The sequence below is a fragment of the Lepisosteus oculatus genome, chromosome 11, assembly GCF_040954835.1.
Source record: "Lepisosteus oculatus isolate fLepOcu1 chromosome 11, fLepOcu1.hap2, whole genome shotgun sequence".
Classification (NCBI taxonomy): Eukaryota; Metazoa; Chordata; class Actinopteri; order Semionotiformes; family Lepisosteidae; genus Lepisosteus; species Lepisosteus oculatus.
In genome coordinates this window covers 12,092,402-12,105,596 of record NC_090706.1, presented here as the reverse complement: position 1 = coordinate 12,105,596, position 13,195 = coordinate 12,092,402, and the positions used below count along the sequence as shown (strand labels likewise).

The 13,195-nt window shown below is 40.5% G+C and overlaps 1 long non-coding RNA gene across 1 annotated transcript in view; it reads left to right on the top strand.

Annotated features, from left to right (window-relative positions):
- LOC138241879 (uncharacterized) overlaps positions 1-10,228 on the top strand; it is a 31,440-nt gene extending 21,212 nt beyond the window's left edge. Inside the window, exons 2-3 of the long non-coding RNA XR_011191154.1 lie at positions 7,511-7,595; positions 9,706-10,228. This is a non-coding gene — a long non-coding RNA (uncharacterized lncRNA). The remainder of the gene's footprint in view (positions 1-7,510; positions 7,596-9,705) is intronic.
- Positions 10,229-13,195: the final 2,967 nt, after the last annotated feature.

Below are 13,195 nucleotides of genomic sequence, written 5' to 3'. Positions count from 1 at the left end.
TTGAGAACAAATTCTCATTTATAATGACAACCTGGAGACATATTTCCACAGCAGGGTATTTATTGGAGCAATTTGAGTGATTTGCTCAAGTGTCCCAAGCAGAATTGAATCCCATAACCTTGGCTCAACAGACGAGAGCCCCCACATACTATTCCACACTTGCAAACATTATACGACCAATAACATGTCGCCAGCTTTTTTTCATGAGCACCACTGGCCTTTCACAAAAACTTCATTGTTTCTTGTAAAAGGATCCTCCTTTTTGTAATTTACTTTCTTTCAGGTCTCTCACATGCTGTCTTGTCATATTAGTCACCACACCTGATGACAAGCAAGTTTCCAAAGTCGTGTTACTTACATTTAAACTTCAAAACCTTGACATGGTCATTTCTAGTCCCTTTGGTTGATATCAGCTTTCAGTTTGATAGAAGCAAAAAGGCTAAATGAGACAAAATGGAATAACGGTTAGGGCTCTGGACAAATAAGTAGAAAGTTATGGTTAATCATTGGCTTTTGGCTTCTGATACTTAATAACATAACATTCCTCTCTTTCTCAGTTTGAGTCCCGTTTTTGATACTGTCAATCATGGCATCCCTCCATATCACGTTGAAAATGGTTCTGCTCTTCATTGATCTGCCTGTCAGGCACCATTTCATAAATCACAACTGTAAATCTGATCTTGTCGCACTTACCCACGGTCTTCCATGTGGCACTTTGCTGGGACCTTTACTTTCATAGGTTTGAAATTCACTGATATGTTGATGACACTTCCATTCATTTACATACCAAATCAGACACTACTTCTGCAGTTTCTGCACTTTGCAGATATTGAACAGAACCTCACCAACTGTGCAATTAGAAATGAGAAAACCTGATGTTGATTTTGGCCCTGCATTGACGATTGAGTATCGCATTAAGAATCTCAGGAGAGGTTCTTCTGCCTGTGTAACATTACGGAGTTACCTGATGCTGACATATTGATATATGTCTTTCATTCTAGGGTACTAAACTGGCTTCAGTCCAGAATTCAACAACCCTTAATGGATGAATATAGTACATAATTTCATTTTATATTTGCTGATTCAGTTCTTCCGGTTCTGTTAAAAAATCAGGCTCCACACAATACTAGATCTTTTCTGCGTGCAGGACCACTTCTGTGGAACTAACTGCTCAAATCCATTTTAGTCTCTGTATCTTTCACTTCTCAAAACTCTCTTAAAGTCTTTTTATTGACGCTTTGCATGTATCTTTCGTATTTTTCATATACACTGTGTGTTTTGCATTTAATCTTACTCTTGCTTTCATGAAGCCAATTTGCTGTTTATTTTCCCAATTTTTCTCCAGTTGTGTTTTATACAGTATGTCTGTCCTAGTGTTTTGGGTTCGTTGAGGAACACCCATGAATATCATTCTATTATTTTGGTTACAGCCAATAGGCTGTGGGTGCGAGTCATAGGTGGGACACTGCTGTTGTACTCTTGAGCAGGGTACTTCACTCTGATTGCTCCAGTAAATCTTATACTGCTCAGCGGTATAAATGGGTACAAATGTCAGTCACTTTGAATAAAAGTCAAATCCGCCAAATAAATTAATAGAAAGTAATAATAATATCATTGGAGCTCCTGAGAGGCTCAACCAATAAAAGCTCTCTCTCAGAGAACAGATTGAGTCCGGAGGTCCATATGTCGCTGGTTCGAGCCAGCTGTGACTGAGATTTCCTGAATGGCCACCAGGGTAGGGCGAGTATCAGTAATTGTGACAGCAGCAACTTCCTGAGTGCCTGCAAGCTTGCAGTGACACCAGGGAGAGATTCTCCCACCGCACTATGGGGGCTGCAGTCATAAACACATGTCGTAAACACGCTGTGAATGCAAATTGGATATTTGAACGACAGAAAATTATTGGTGATTCCTTTATTTTTTTTTAAAAGGGGGCGTCAACGGATGTGTTTAGCCCATTGCCGTTGGGGCTGTTGTTTATTTTGCCTCCCTCAAAGGTTTCCCAAGAACTGGTTGCTGTGATGCAAAGCAGTAGTCGTACAGAAGTATCAGTGCGATGGCGACCCGGACCCTGTTCAAAGTACAAAAGGCTCTTTTATAAAAATCACAATAGGCAGTCCTCTGCTGGAATTTATTAAATGAAGCAAAATGTGCTGCATGCTTGAACTGGCTCCAGGATTAGATAAGCATATTACATGTAGACATCCCTGCTAACAATTCATAATCAGCTAACAAGCTCATCTCTTGAAAAATAATGATCCATAGACCTGTTACCTCATTTATCAGTATGTTTTACAACACCAGCAATGAAACTAATTAAGTTCCAACATCATTACAATGAATACCCTTTTAATAGAGATTCGATGATGCACTGGAGGCTTCAGATTACACTGTAATTGTACCTTGAGATTCCGAACGGCAGGTTTTAATTAACATGTTAGTGTGAGACAAAGTAGTTAACTGATAAGGAGGCCAGGAAACATCTGCATGCTGAATAAAGAAAAGGTTGTTGCCTTGTGTAAGCACAGCAGCAAGCTGCGCGTTTCCCATTATGAAGTTTTGTTAGATATAATTAATCTGTTGGCTTTTGTCTTTGATAAACTTTCCAGTTGGGCAAAAGCTTTCCGCGCAGTGCCAATAATCAGAATCACAGCTATAAGCACACTCGAGAGCCTGAACCTTATCTTCCCTGAGTAGGCTCATGCCTGCTATCACTCTGTCAATCTATCTCTTCTTGTGAAAAGGGGCTTAACAGCATTTTGCATGCTGGCTCACTGCAGGCTTATAAGCTACTGTCTGTAGTCCTGTACTCCCCAACGTCGTCCTTAAAATGCACACAAGTTTTCATAGCCACAGCACACAGAACAACGTTCTTCAAATGCATTACCTGGTTTGCCTAAGAGCAGTCACTGATCTGATCATCTTGTTTCACTGTAAAAAATTATGAATCCATGAGAACAGTGGGGCAGAAAAAGTAATCAAAATTATGTGCCTGGTTGCTGTACAGAAAGAGAAGTATGTCTGTAGTTAATACACTGGTGATAAAATCCCCAGCATAATCTAATAAAAAAACACAACGTGAGCTTTCCTGAGAATGCACAAACATGAAGAACCAAAGCCATCGAGCACTTTTTCCAAGGCCAGAAGAAGCAAGGATATAAACCTTGCAAAATAAAAGCATCATGATCACTAAACAGGCTTTAAGGATTACAATTGCTGGGCTACTGTAATAGTTTCTCCGATTCTACCTGCAGTGATGATTAAAGTTTTTACACATTACTTGAGGGTTGTCTGCCTAATACCCAAGTGCAGAAACTGCTGGTTTACCATTGAGAAAAAAAAACATTACCTCAAATGCTCCAGTAAAAGTGGTGCCAGTTGGTTGATGTTTGAAATTTAACAGGCTTCCCAAATAAGTCATCACATGTTGTATTAAATGATCTTAGCACTATATAAATCAGAATAATGTTTGTGATGAACCTAAACTTTTTGTTTAGAAGTTAAAGTTCGAAAAATAATAATAAACTTTATTTTATATAGCAACTTTAAAGGTGGCTTCTCAAAGCGCTTTACAAAATGAAAACAACAATAAATAAGAAGAATACACAAGATAAAACACAATTACAATACACAGAGGAGACCGTGGATGGTGGTGCTAAGTACAGTAGGAGCAGAGGGGTGAAGAATGGAACCAGTTAAGTAAAGGCTCTTCTAAAGAAGAAGGTTTTGAGTCTGGATTTGAAGTAGTTTAGAGAAGGAGACTCTCTGATATCCTTGGGCAAAGAGTTCCAGAGCTTGGGGACATAACAGGAGAAAGCCCTGTCACACATGGAATGTAGACGGGCTTGGGGGACAGTTAGGACACCAGAATTAGAAGAGAGAAGGATGCACGGTGGGGAGTAGGGCAACTATAGTTCAGAGAGGTACTGAGGTGCTAAGCCACTCAGTGACTTATGGGTGAGCATGACGATTTCAAAGTCCACATGGAATTTGACAGGAAGCCAGTAGACCTGACAATTATAGATTATAGATTGTTTTTGCATTGCTCATATTGGTCTAAACGAAGCTGTAGCACCTGATGTCAATACAGTAGAATTGCAATTTGTGCAATTAGTGACAAATGGCTCCCTGAACAACTTCATGGAGAGTGCATTGCATCAGCCATCATCAAGATAAACGTTTTTAAGCACAGCAGCTATAGCTTGCCATCCTAAATTCTACCTGAGTGTTCAAAGGGAGGTGATGACTTGATGGTTATTGCCCCACCCAAAAGGTGACTTATTTATCTCCTTTTTGAGATCAAGCCCATCACAGCCACACATCCTTCTTTAAAAAGTGCCATCATTCCCATATTGATGGAGGCAGCTTCTCACTGCCTGCTCACATGTACAGTAATTAAAGACTCAGCTGAATGGCACCAATTAAAGCACAGAGGTATCCACGTGTACTGGCATTTCCAGACACAGGAGAAGCTGTAAATATCCATTAGCTGCTACAATTCTCATTCTATCCTCACAAAGTAGCTCATTAGCGCCTCCCCTAGAAAGACAGGTAAATACAATCGAATGAGATTTTTGTGTGTGAACAGGGGGAGCTGGTCTTTGTGTGTCAATAGACACTAATTGCAAGGTTACCACCTTTTCTTTGTCTTGTGTGTGTTTGTGTGTATGTGTGTGTGTGGGGGGGGGGGAGGGTATTGTGGAGCACAGAGGGTTTAATGTAAAATATACATAGCAAGTGCCTTAGCTCAGCAGACTGTGAAAGGCAAGTGAAGAAAGGGATGGGTGGGGGGAGAGGGGGGCAGTGGGAGATTTTATTTATGTTTGGTGAGGGTTCATTTCAAGTTCAGGTTGCCGTGCGATTGTCCCTTCTACACATGTCATGTCAGGACTTAAAATGAAGGTAGCGGCGATTCTGGGGGACCCAAAAAGACAAATTCCTTGCCAGATAATGGTAAAAAAAAAAACAGACAAGTGCTCATCACCATGCATAAATCCCCAAGCAAGAGGTGCTTTCTGACAGGCCTCTATTGTCTGAGATTGTGGACTTTAAATCAGTGATACGGATACATGGATAAATCTACTGATATGTGGATTAAGTGTATATGGAGGCACGAGTTATCAACATTGCAGTAGATTAAGTGACGCTGCTGGGATATGAGTCGGGGGGGGGGGGGGGGGGCAGATTGAATGTAATATATTGAACACAGAATGCATTCCAATCACTTCTGTCGCTTGCATAAAGTTCAAAACGGGGATCTATCTTTCCTCTCCATTTCATATTTCTCATTGTGCTACCCCATGCCCAGACAGTACAGCCAGTTTTGCCTGTACTTTAAATGTAATTGTGCTTTTATTTTGCCTTTTATTTAGTACAATCCACACTGTGCAATGATATTCATGTCATGCACAATATTCTACATAGGGAAGCACAAAGCAAGAATTACACCATATTAAATTTGCTTAAATACAAAGTTCTAGAGGTTCCAAAATATATCTTGTACTTTGGCCAGCATCTCTGTAATTATAAATGATCTGTGTATTTCATCATGCACTTCACAATTTCAGTATATCAGTTTAACTTGACATGTTATTCTGCCAAACAATTTTAGATGTTATTTTTTACAGAACTTACAGGTATCAGTAGCTGTAAATTAGCTTCAGTCCTAATTAAAAAGCACTGCCAGCTGCATTTTCTGATTATTTCATTAGCATTTTAGCAGACTTTCAGGTAATTGTCGCATTATTTACAACTGTCATGTATGCTATAAAAGGTTTATAAAGTAGGCATGAATTTATCAGTCTTTTACATTTCACTGCAGAGCTACAAGATGAACTCAGAGCTCAGAACTAGTGTGAATTAACAGTGGTCACTCCAGCCACTAAACTATAGCACACCATGACCTCCTGGAGACTTTAAAAGTAAAGGGTTGTAATCAATATTAATCTGTTGAGAGCTGTCATCCACTTTTGACACTATCGACCGTGCAATCTCTTCAATCTATGCTTATTTGGACTGTTGATTTTGAACATATAGCATATAGCTGCTGTTAGATAGTTCTTTTGGGCTCCTATAGTGGGCAGTGCTTTCTAACATGATCTAGCACCAATTGCATATGGTAACCTTTGCACATTTTGCCAGGACATCAATGAATTGAAAGACTTCACCTAGGGTCGCGCCCTGCGTTGTGGCTCAGAGTATCTGCATAAAGAAGAAGCATACCTTTAAGACACTGGCTTGTCCATGTCTGAAAGCACCAGCACTGTTTTGTTTCAAGATAATCAAACTTTCTCCAGCACACAACAGATGATTACTTTCTTTAAAAGAATTGTTATGATCTTGAAGACTACAAAATACCATAGTTTACACCTCTCTTGTAAATACCTGCCCCTGACCCAGTTTATTAGGATGGTGCCTATAAAAAAATACATGTATTTGTAAATACAGCTAACATAGAGCACCTTCAGAAGGCATAGTGTGTGTCGTGTAGCTAGCAGGGACCACTCAAGATCCTGCTAGCATAGATACTGCAGCGAGGTTAACCCCACAGTGAAACACATCTCGATCACGAATGCAGTCACATGACCTGCACTGTATAGGAGATGTCATTGCTGTTATTGTCAGACCACACACATTTCATTTTAGTTTTTCATGTGATTCCAAAATAAAACTGGACACAGTAAGAGCAACTGTAGGAGTATAATAATTGAAAATGACTATAGTACTCTCTTCACTCCTTAAAGCCCTCTAAGGTTGCAGGTAGTTTTGCCTGCTTGCAGCCTTTCTACTCTCTGACACATGCCGATAGAGCTTGTGATCCCAGCATGGAGAAACAGGGTGAGATCTAGTCACCCTCCACGCAAGACAGCAGAAACAATCAGCAGACAGAGTGACCAGAACTAGAACCCTGCAGTATTGATCTAAGCCCATGTAGGCTGTGTTAGTATGCAAAGTCACATCCTTTCAAATACAAGGGGTCAATGTTGTGGCACACTAATGTATGTAACCATCACGCTGACAACTGCGCCATATAATTAAAGCTGAGATGGGTTAAACCTGAGGGATAATATTTGGGAATCCAAATAAACTCCCATACAGGATGGAGGGGTCTTCTGCAATCCTGTGGAATGGTTTGATCAGCACAGCACTGCTCCAGGTCTGAACAGTTTTCAGATCTGTTAAAAAATCATTTTTACATGCCTTTGTACTCCTGTGCATGCCTGGATTAAAAACATAAACAATAGGTTTGTGAAATCTTGGCTTATCTATGGATGGCTATGTTCATTTTCAGGATTAAATATAAAACTCAAGTAGACCTACAACAACAGATTCATTCTTTATCTCTGTCTGAGTAAACAAATTAGAGGTTAATGAAATGTTTGATTTTAATGGTGGATTCAGTAAATAACCTTTGTTTTAATGTTAGGATTCAGAAGTGATAAAGGATAGAGATAATGTCTTATTATACAATATCAATCAGTCCATTTTCTAACTGCTTTATCCAATTCAGGGTCATGGGGGAGCTGGAGCCTATCCCTCCAAGCAACAAGCACAAGGCAGAGTACATCCTGGGTGGGGCACCAGTCTGTTGCAAGGTACACAGAGACAAACACAAACACTCACACCACGGCCAGTTTTTACAGAAACCAGTTAACCTGCCAACATGTCTTTGGACTATAGGAGGACACCAGAGCACCTAGAGCAACTCATGCAAACATGGAGAGCATATGCAAACTCCATGCAGATACCATTACAGGTCTGGAATTGAACCCAGGTCCACAGCACTGTGAAACACCAATGCTAACCACTGCACCACTGTGCCACCCTAGGTTCCTGAAATGATTCCTACAAAGGGAAAGGTACTATGGGGGAACAGTGGCATGGTTATCAGTGTTACTGTCTTACAGCTCTTGGACCATTGATTTAAACCTAGGCTATGACACCTTTTGTGAGGAGTTTGCATGTTCCCTATGTGGCTGTATGGGATTTCACAGAAAGCTCCCACAGTCCAGAGACATACGATAAGGTAAGATCACTTTATTAGCCATATACAATTTCTTGCATTAGGAATTTGTCTTTTTGCATACCCCAGCTTGCTCTCCATGAGACACACAGACGCACAGACAGGGAGAGAAGCTTGGGGTCAGAGTGCAGGGTCAGCCATTGTTCAGCACCCCTGGAGCAGTTGGGGTTAAGGGCCTTGCTCAGGGGCCCAATGGAGCAGGATGATGTCTGAGTTAACTGGCGTGTCTAAAGTGTCCCGCATGTACTGTATGTCTGGCCCTGTGTGACTATTGTCTGCCAGGTTAGTCTCCAGGCCACAACGGCCCCATATTGTCCAAGCAGCTATTGGAACTGGATGGAAACTAGCTTTATACCTCTCTGTGGCTCTGTGCCTGTGGCAGGAAGCTTGCCAGTGCAAATCCCGCAGCCGGCAGAGGAATCCTTCTCCTTTGGGCCCCTGAGCAAGGCCCTTAACCCGAACTGCTCCAGGGGCGCTGTACAATGGCTGACCCTGTGCTCTGACCCCAAGCTTCTCTCCCTGTCTCTGTGTCTTATGGAGAGCAAGCTGGGGTATGCGGAAAAAAAGACAAATTCCTAATACAAGAAATTGTATATGGCTAATAAAGTGATCTTATCTTATCTATCTCAGCTTGTTTATGAATTTTAAATGGACCCAAGCTTCTGCACTGTGGTACCTTAGTGCAACCCATACCGCAGTAGGACTCCAGCTAGGACTCTTAAAAAAAACTGGAGTTCCCAACAAGAGGCTCATCTATTAAAACAATCACTTGGGCACAGGTTGAAGCCAGTGATCACAGATTCTAAACTGGGCCATGTTTAGCCAGATAAGACCAGGATCCCCCTAACGGCACCACACGGTTTGCTGAGGACCATGGAGGGCAGGGTGGGATTAATGTGACCACTGTGGACATGCAGTGTTATTAGTGAGGGGCACCACTCTCCTCCAGCCAGTTGAACCTCAGATACAGGGCATTAGAGCAGGGAACGTGTTGGAAGACAAGAAGCTCAGATGTTGGTGGATCAAAGGAACCTTTCTCGCTCTGGTGAGGATGCCGGGTTCATACTGTACCTGTCGAGTGGAGATCTGAAAGAAACATACCACTGCTGTATCAATTGCAGATTGGGTGGGTATAATAATGAAATCGGAGATTCTGATTTTAAAAAAACATTGAATTCCAATATGTTCAAAGCATTGTTCATTAGTTTTGTATTTCCAAATGCCTTGTTTAGTAAAGGAAACACAGTCAGGAATAAAAACGGATTCATTTTAACTGCTCAGAGCTTTTCAGAAGCTCTACATTTTTCCCTAAACAGGATGCTAAGCTGTTAACACAGAATTCATCTTCATCAATTTGTTTATTAGGCACTTTATTTTAATCACCACATATATACTTCAAAAGAGGTATATGAGATTTAGTAGATATTAAAAGGAAAAAAGTATAATGAGTAGATATTAAAAGGAATCATCATTTCAGGTATAAAGAACTACCAAGATTTCCAAAAACCTTGGCAGTGCCCAGTGCTTTCTTTTCATAAAAGATTTTAGTGAATGACAATAACTAGAATACACTGCCTTTTTGGTTGATTGTTACTTGGTCGAAGTGTCTCACGACTAAAGGAAAGCCATTCTTTTTTAATTCCAAAAAAGCTCTGCTAAAACCTCTTTTAATTTTTTGACAGGAGCGAGACCGCCAAAGAACTATATTTGTAAGGCCTTATTTACAAACTCAACAAGCAACCCCAGCGTCTGTCACAGGAATTCTAATGGAATTGAGGATGAAGAGTGATGCTCGGATTTAAAGCGCCGAGGTGATTTCTGCAGGTGGAATAGGAGCTTAAGTGAGTCCCTGGAGACTTCCCCTGATTCAACACTAACAAGACATTGTGATAATTTCTCAGAAATTGGCCTCGTTCCAAGCTCGATTTTGAATGCTGATTTTTATTTTTTAAGCAAACACCATCCCCCACAAGAATAAAAGAAGGAGAAATGTAGAACAGGGCGGCTGTAAGCGCGGTCTCTATTGTGAAGCCCGAAACGTCAATCACTTCACTTGGCAGGCTTCAGAGACCAACTGACAGCCCCCCTCCTTTTGGCTTTGGCTATCAAGGGGAATTAAAAATACCTTTCAAGTAACGTGCCAAGTGCAGAAAAGTCCACAGTAAATTGCAAAAGTCATTACTTAACACCAATTACTAAAGCAAAAGATACAGTTTCTTTTCTCATAAAAAGGAGAGGGAGTTGGAGGGAAAGAGGTGGGGTGAGGGGGAAGGCTGCAAAATCAATGAACCAGCGGATGTAAAATGGAAAAAGTAAAAACCTGCTGTATTTTTAAGACTTCTGAAAACTCAAATAAACTGCTGTGGGACCTAGAATGAGGTTCATTGAAAACCATGCCCTGAAGCAGACAGGGCTGAATGGTTTTGCAGGAGATACGTGGGTATCCTTGGGATATGGACAATATCCTTCCACAGAATCACAAGGTGGCTGTAGTTCTTAGCGGGTCTGGTAAATCTTGAAAGAGCACAAAGAAAAAAAACACGTACACAGTTAATAGTTTGGTATAATGTTTGAAGTGGTAAGCAGCCATTCCCCTTGCTATCAATTCAGGTAAACAGCTCAATATTATTGATCCAGCTTCTCTCCCACTTCTGTTGCATAAAAACCAGGTAATGCTTTGTGCCTTTGCGTACATTACATGATAATAAAGGTAATAACAAATCAAAGACATGTGTGACCACAATTCAGGGATGAAGTCCAGGACGAAATACCAGGTTACTCAACAGGCTGGTCCAATGGTTCAGACGCCAACTTTGGATGCTGTGTGTGTATTACAGCTCTGTTAAAACAAGTTATTCGAGGGTAAAGTTTTTACTTTGACACCTTTATTCTCCCTAATATTCTTTCTTTAGATAGTGGTGAAGGCTGTAACTCCTTTAAAGCTCTCTTGGATCATCAATGGATATTACTATAAATGGATTTCTGTACAGAATTAATGACAGAGAACATGGCTTTGGAGGAGGAACCTGAAATGTTTGATGAACATAGAGACTACCATGAAGGTATAAAATAGAAAAAAAAGACATTTTAATACACCTGATATTCTTTATGTATGAAGGCAGCATGATGTGTTGCATAGGAAAACACAGGGAGCAGTACATTTGGCATCAGCACACTGTACACTGAGAAAATGGACCATAGCAATCCCTGAGGCCATTAGATCCAGACTTCAGAAAACTGTGTGCTTTACCACTCGGGATCTAAGCATCACTCAACAAAAGGGTTGCTTTGGAGCTGGAGAAAAACACAGCACTGAGTGGGGTTTGTCTTTGGTTATGTCAGCCCTGAAAGTTTGTGGATTTCAGCTCTGCAAAAAATTGTAGAGCCTTTTTTTCTGTCTCACATACACAAAGGGAATGCACAACTTGTATCCCAACTCCCTCAGGCCCTAACTCCTCAAATAAGGTGGAGAAACATGGGGCTCAACACTCCGATCCTGCAGGGAAATTATGGTGAGAACAGGAATTCTCAAGGCATTTCACTCAAGCAAACTTCATTAGAATGGGTATTCTCATAACAAGGCTCAGAGGGACATTGGATTCCTGCTGCAGAGGTCTGGCTTGGTTCAAGGGTGGATGTGACTTGAGATTCTTGTTTCCAAATCACCTGGCACTCAGGAGGTATCCACATACACACACATAAACATACGCACACATTTCACTAAACAAAGACAATAAATCTGGTTTCAAACGTTAAAAAAAAACTTTACCTAGTCTGGAATTCCAGGGATAGCTTTGCTTCCTCTGTGGGTGCACAAACAGAGCAAAGTAAGGTTGTTCACGTATGGTCAAAATTAAACATTACTCAAACCAAACACCCATTTTTCTTTGTTTTATAAGCGAAATGAACTAAATTGGTATTTAACTCACATGTTTTAAATAAACACCTTGTTTATGTTTCTTACCAGCAAAATGGTTTATCCTGCAATCTGTAGGACCTAAACCTTAGCAGGACAATAGGGGCTGGCTTAGTAGTGCCTGTTCTAGGGTTATAAGAAGATACCATTAAGAGGGCGTAGTATTTTCTTTAAATATTTTTGTACGTAAAAGGAGTAATGACATTTTATTTTTGTCAATAATATGTCAATTGTCTAATTGTGTATTTACTGGAGAAAGGTGTATATCAGAATTCTGATTATTATTTTGTAGAATTATTTTTTTCTTTATAGTGGAATATTCTAGAGGGAGGAGTTTAACCTGGAAAAGGAGCTCCTCAAGATAGGAGGACGTTATAGCAGCATGCAGTAGGAGCTGCTATCAACAATCAAATTTTCTTAATCAATTAATGTATATATTCGTGTACTATAGTTTTGTGTTTTTTTTTTCCCTTTGGATAGTTTGTATTTTTCACAGTGGTTTTTGTTGGGTGTGGGCACAGTTCCTCACAATAATCACCGTTGTACTTCTTTGCAGCTGTGCCATCATTATTGTTGCATTCCATCTACAGTATGCCTGTAAACCTTTTGAAGGACGAGACTGTGACAGTGGAGGAGGATCAGGTGTGAAGTTTATAATGTTCCACTGCACTTAACTCAATTGTATCAGGAACAGCTGGCTGCCATAAATACAGGCACCAGCCAAAGTAATGAAACCAGCAGTTAAACAATGTTTGCCATATTATTTTGGAAATCTGCACAAATATATCATCCTGACTGATATGTGGTACCTGTGGTAAGTGTCGCATGAAAAACCAGTGTCATGTAACCATTTGCTTTAAAGTAATAGTGCTGTAAACTTAAAAAAAGATAATAAAACAAAAGGATTATGGCAATAATACAGTACAGTTATAGTAACCACAGGAACTCTAAAAGTAAAAAGCTTATCATTAGAGCAGTGACAGGAAGAAAATGGCCCATAGTTCATTTGCTGAGTCAACAAAAAAAATGCTCAGGCAGATACAATCCAAGGCAATTTATGTGCCTTTTGTACAGTATGGCTGAGGTAGCTAGAAGAATGAAAGAAGTGAACGAAAGGCCTATCCCCCCCCCCACTTCATTCATGCGCTCAGTGTCATTCGGAGAACTGCTGCCAAACATTTGACAGAACACATTAAGTCGAAGGGATTCTTCATGAAGCACAGTTTGACCTCCGGGCATTCTCTAAACAACAGGCA